At 37.0% G+C, this 6,445-nt stretch overlaps 1 pseudogene; it reads right to left on the bottom strand.

Moving 5' to 3' along the window:
* LOC132684248 (transmembrane protein 183A pseudogene) overlaps positions 1 to 6,213 on the bottom strand; it is a 127,835-nt pseudogene extending 121,622 nt beyond the window's left edge.
* Between the last annotated feature and the right edge of the window lie 232 nt (positions 6,214 to 6,445).

Here is a 6,445-nt window from a genome sequence, read left to right on the forward strand (position 1 = left end):
CCGTCATCACAAAAGCTCCAAATAGATGGCTTGATTTCTACAAGTTACGGAAACCAGTTGACCTGTGAATTTTCTGTCACTCTCCCAGTAAAATAGAAACATGGGAAGACCTTCTCCTTGGGTCCTGTGGTTTTTACCAGTTGTCTAGGAGTTGACTTCTGTCCATCTGGTGTGTTAGGTCTATCAATCACATCTATCCACTGGGTTCCTGCCTGTGAGACACACAGTGTACTGAACACTGGTGATGGAAGTGGGCTCTCAAATCCAGCCTCACTACCTCAGTCTGATGGGCCTGCTGGTCTCCTTTTCCACCTGTTGATGGTGCCACCATCCTTGACAATTGAGCACAAATACTCCTTCTCTGTGAGTTGTCTAATAATTGTTTCCTTTCTGAATCTCTCTCACTTTTTGGAATCAGGAATTACAAAAATAGAGAAAGGGAGTTACCATAGGCTTGAGTGGCTAGGAGGTACTTCTGAAATGAAAGGACATATAAAATTCAACCAAAAAGAGTCAGAATGGAACAAGTATGGGGAGTGGCCAGAAGGATCTTATAGTGATGCGGATGTGACATGAAAGGTGTAGAGGTGTGGAATCAAAAATCCAGTCTTTGTTCTCGTTAAACCATTGTGAAAAAAGTCTTCATAGGAAAATAGTGGTGGCATAAGTCAGTGGTTCTCAAATTTTAGATCAGCGTTGTCCAGCGGAAATGTAATACAAGCCATATATTTAATTTCAAATTGTATAGAAGTCACATTTAAAAAAAAGCAATAGCTGAAATTCATTTTAATAATTTATTTAAGCCAGCCTACCCCACCTATTATCATTGTAACATGTAATTAGTTTAAAATATAATTTGTGACTTTCACATTCTGTTTTTGTACTAGATCTTCAAAATCCATTGTGTACTTGACATTAAAGCCTGTCTCCATTTGGACTAGCCACATTTCAGGTGGACAGCACAGCTTTCAAGTGCATCAGAATCACTGGAGGGCTTATTAAAACACAGATTGCTGGTTTCCACTGCCAGAGTTTCTGATTCAGTGTATCTGGGATGAGGTCCAATGATCTGCATTTCTAACAAGTTCCCAGGTGATGCAGATGCTACTGGTCTGCAGCCACACTTTCAGAACCAGTAGGTTAGATGAGTGGTTCTCAAGAAATACCTAAGAGTTAAAAGCAAAGAAGAAAACTGCTTATCCTCCAGGCCACATACAAGGCCACTTAACACAAACACTCTAGAGGTCAGACCCAGGCCTTACATTTTTAAAAAGTTTCCCAGGGGATTTTAATGATCAACTAGGTTAGAGAACCACAGAAGTGGGAGGAGAAAGAGGTTTTAGTAGACAAAAGAGGGCTACATTTAAAAGAAAAATAAAGACTTAAATCTTATAAGTAACAGAAGCAGTGGTATGTAATGAAAGCATTATTTGTTGCATTGCTTGCAATGGTTATGACCTGTAGCAGGAAAGGGTTAGAGGAAGGTTTCAAATGATTCAAGAGCTTGATGAGGTTGGGGCAATGGAAGGTGAGATGGGGGGGGGGGATGGGATATGAGGGGAATGAGAGAATTATACACACTTGATTCAATTACATAATTATTTTGCAGTGTGACAGAATGGAGGGTATGAACTATACATCAGTGGGCAAATTGTGTTATTTCTTTAGTTCAGCATAGAGGAATAAAACAGCAGACCCACACCAAAATGCCTACACAGGCCATGTAAGGAAGGCAGCAATAAAAGGAGGTGGGGTGGGGAGGAAGACCACTAGGAGTAAATCCACACATTGTGTGAATGATGGAAGCTACATTTGATTCAATTTGTTAGGCCTGATCCCTAGGGAGCAGTCCTCTCCAGATATTACCTGTTATTTGTTGCCTTAGTCTCCTTTCTCTTACCCCTAAGCATTGTTTTTTGTTTGTTTGTTTTCTGTTTTTGTCTGTTTGTTTGTTTGTTGGCTCAGGTTAGATTTGGCACTCTCTTCAGGACTTCGGGTCTCCACAAAGCAGAGTATTTCCTTGTCTGAGCCTCTGGCTTCAGGTCGAAACTTTGTGAAAATGTATTATCAAAGGTGCTTGAAGTCAGCTGAAACTATGAACAAGTCTGCAAAAGTCAGAATTTACTGGAGAAAGAGTCCCCAGTTTGGGATGACTAAAGATAGGTTTGGGGAGGGCGGGACGGGGGGCGTTGAACAAGCATAAATTCAAGATAAAAATAAGATTTCACAACCTTAAACCACATTATCTATCAAATACCACAGGCATATATTCTGTGAGAGCAGAGATGGACTATCGCCAACATGCCCCAGAATTTGGATCACAAAAAAGTAATAGAGAAGCCTCAATGATAATGAGGCTTCTGGTTTCATAAGATCCCTGGAACATCACCTCATATATGTAACTTAACTTATCATGGTTGAATACATGCTTAAATACAATAAGTAGCCAACAGAAACTATCTGAAGTAGTAATTATAGGAAGCAGCCAACATATGTATAAATCAGTTAGTTCATGTTGATTGTACTTTATATCCACGTTCCCTCCTCATTTCAGGCTGATTCCTTTCTGTGTAAGAGTTTGGGCAGAATCTCCAAAACCTACTAGGAACCTTGAAAAGATTCTTAATGAGTTTTTAAGACTAAGCTGCTATTACCGTTACTGAATCCTGGGTTCCTTATTCTCCATCTGGTATTTTCTTTCTGTTCCCTTGGCATTTCCTTTTTCTCATCCATATTCTTAGAACATTCCCACTGAGTCCATTAACAGATTGCCAAGCCAGATTGGCAATTAAATTGCATCCTTGAACCTAAATTTTAATTATGAAGATCCTTCCTTTTTTTTTTTTTTTTCCTTCATGACCTGTCCCTAAAATTGTTGGTTCAAATCTTGCTCTGGGCCAGAGATCCTACTTTTCTGAAAGAAACTTACCATGCTCCCAGACCCATGATCAGCATGCTATAGACTAGGAAATCTAGTTCATCTAGGATTCATCTAGGAAATATTCATACTATCTTCTTTTGTAGTATCTGAACTCCTATTGGTGTTTAACCATAAATACAAAATCACTTTTGATTTCTGGGGGAAGGAATTATTTTAAACCAGGGCACCTCAGTTAAACATTCTGAAACCTACCAATCTCCATAGTTACCGTTAGCTCCTATTTAAGAGTTTATTTTCTCCATCTGTTTCTATATGCCCTACTTCTGATAGTGATTGACTCCTCAATCACTATAATACAATAATTAAATTCTTATCTTTCCTAGTCTTTAAATTCCAGGCAAAACAAGAGGCCATTAGATATTCTCACTCCCACCTCAACTTTTCAAAGTTAAAAGTTATTTGGTTGTAAAGGTTAAAATACACAGATGATAAGAAAGTTCACTGTTTTAAGTGACATAATAAAATGTTACATCAAACCCTTGCCAAGACAGAAGTGAAACAGAACATTTACACTGCACAATTAAACTAAAAGAATAGAAAAAAAAAAAACAAAACTCCATCTCATTTCTTAGAACTACAAATAGGAGTCAGATCTATTCTAAGGACTCCTTCAGATGTTCAAGCCTTCTTATAACTTAAATAAGTCTTACAGTACTAGTGCAGTGCAAGTCAGCCAGTATTTCCCAAAACAAAATGGACTTCATTGGATTTATTCAAGGTACTGCACTTTATAACCTTGGGAAATGCTTTCATCAGAGCTTAAGTTTCTGGGAAAGAACTGCTCTTGCAATTCTGGGTAAACTTCTATACAATGTAACCTGTCAGAATATAGTTTTAGCAGATACAATATCCCTACTCTCATATAATTAGTTTTTTATTTTTTATTTTTTGGAGCCTCCTAAGAGAACTTCTGCATGGATCAGCACTCATAAATATTAAACATAAAGGATAAAACTCTTACAAGTAATCGCTGCTCTATAAGTACCTTACTTGGTTAAGCAAATCTTTTGTATTTATCAGCTAATTCTCCGCTGGATCTTAATTCTTTTCAAATGAACTAGCTCCCTACTTGGATCTCATGCAGATCACAGCTTGGTTGTGAACCTACGCAGCAAAATTAAGCTATACAAATATCAGTCCACAATATGATGCTATCAGAAAGACCTTAACTTATACTGCAGTGTGGAATGGAGCCCAGAAGGCTTTGGTGGAACCACACTGGTGAATTCAAAATTGGGCTGATCCATTAAAAGGAAAAGAAAAAAAAGGAAACTGTTAGAACAAATTTTGATTCAAAGTCTAGAGAACTGTTACTAGCAGAGGAAAAATCAACATTCAAAGCAAACCATAAAGCATAATATTTAGGACTCCAAACACAAAGGAAAATTACAAAGCATACCTTGGTAATTTTCATATGTTTTTACCTGTCCTATAATGAAGAATCTATAATATTAATTACAAAGAAAGAATAGCTGGGCCATAGGCAATTTTACCTTACTAGAATTTACATTTTCTTTAAGTTTTTTTTTTTTCCTTCTGTCTATACCACAGCCACTCAAAGTATTAACCCCCAGTTACCTGAGTCATTGATTTTTATCACTAGGCTTGCTTGAAAGCAAGATCTATATTTATCTTTGCTAGATACTGTTGGTATCTACCAAAATGTCAAGCGTATAGTAGATGTTCATTAAACATTATTAATGTCAACAAATGGATAAATGACATTTATCTATACGGAGTTCATGGAGCATTACAAGGGAATATTTCCAATGCCATGACTTCTAAGTTGGTTTGTGGACCCTCAATGCTTGAATAATATATTTATACAGAAAGTAAATCTGAGTATGGAGAAGAAAATAAGTCTTAAGCTCAGATTGTTAATTGACTATCAAGAAATCAGAAATTATTCATAAAACAAAAAAAAAACTAGCAGCATGTTAATGTTGATAAACAATTTATATAAACCTCTAATAGATGTTTTTTTTACTATCCAAACATTACCAACTGGTCTAAAATTTAAGCCTCTGCCTTAAAGTCTTTGTGTGTGTGTATGTGTATGTGCACACCCCCTTGGAAACTGACTGGTATTATTTATTTAAATTGATAATTATTTTGAATTTAAAATGTACTGTTAATGTAGAATACTTGGAATATACAGGAATCTTTGAGAGAAATTCTGTATTTATTCTTCTGCCCAAGGAAAATATTAGCATTTTATTTATCATCTTTCAATTTTTTTTCAATACATTGTAACTACAACCCTCAAGAACGAGGTTCACTCAAACCAGAACCCCTACAGAGAAGCCCTCTCATACAGAAATCTTCTAGGGCCTGACTCTTAGGTACTGACAGCCAAAAATACATAGGAAAAAATTTAAGGGCATATATCATGTTAAAAGTGCTTCTAACAGAAGGAGATAGAATCCTTATCTTATTGTACATATTTTGTATAGCTTGAATCATTTAAGTGAGATGGGTTTGTGTGTGGCCTGTAAGAGAAAACAAAAAGTTAAACAATAACTTAAAATGTATTATGCAACCTGTCATATTTTTTCTTTGTTTTAACTGCTAGAACATTCAAAACTTATTTTTACATCCAACTGTAGAGTCTAAAGTACACTGAGACATTGTAGTTTTTTTTTTTTTTTAATTTTCCTTTTATTTCCTACGCACTGTCACTTTTACATTAATTTTTGGCACTTATATGCTTTTATTGTAATTTGTTCCAATAATTTCATGTTTTTTTTCAGATTTTTGTTTGTTTTGAGAAATAGATGGAACCTACATAAAATAAAGCACAAAACCAGAAAAAAAATCGACTTACTATAGCTATAAAAAAATCCAATCAACGCATATGATATTTGAGACATTATGCATGTTGCTTATAGTACTATGGCCTGCTTCTCTGGAGGACTCCAACTCAGAAATTAAAATTGTATGTCACAATATCAGTAAGCCACATTCATAGACACTTGTCCCACCTGTTCTTTTAGAATTTCTTTCTCCTGCAAAATTTCTCCTTCCATCCACCCCACTTCGTCCAGAAGTCCCCAGGAAATGTCTCACATGCACTGAGAAGCCAGCAACCATAGGTAATTTCCCTTCCTGCTCTACCTCCCTTTGGAAATGTTCTTCCCTTTATCTGCAAGGCTAAATAAAAGCCCCCCAACACTCCCCATTACCTGCAGTTGAGTTCCTCTAGAAGCTACTTCCTGAGATGAGCACTCTATGGCACCACTTCCATTTTTACCAGGTGCTCCTTCTTCGGTCATTGCGCTTATCTTAAACTCTCCCAGGCACTCCAGCTTCCTTTGATGGCCGTACCGTTTTCCTAAAAAGTGTCCCTCTCCCTCACACTGCCAAGCACAGCTGCCACCTCCACTGGGTTGGCCAGCCACTTTCTGTTTCCATTGGTTCAAGCCTCGCTTACGTCTTCTGTGGTCAGTGTTGCACTGCCTTCTGTGGTGAAGACTAGAGACCACCCCCTCTCTCATTTGGGATTGT

This window comes from Panthera onca, chromosome C2 (assembly GCF_046562875.1).
Source record: "Panthera onca isolate mPanOnc1 chromosome C2, mPanOnc1 haplotype 2, whole genome shotgun sequence".
NCBI classification, from domain to species: domain Eukaryota; kingdom Metazoa; phylum Chordata; class Mammalia; order Carnivora; family Felidae; genus Panthera; species Panthera onca.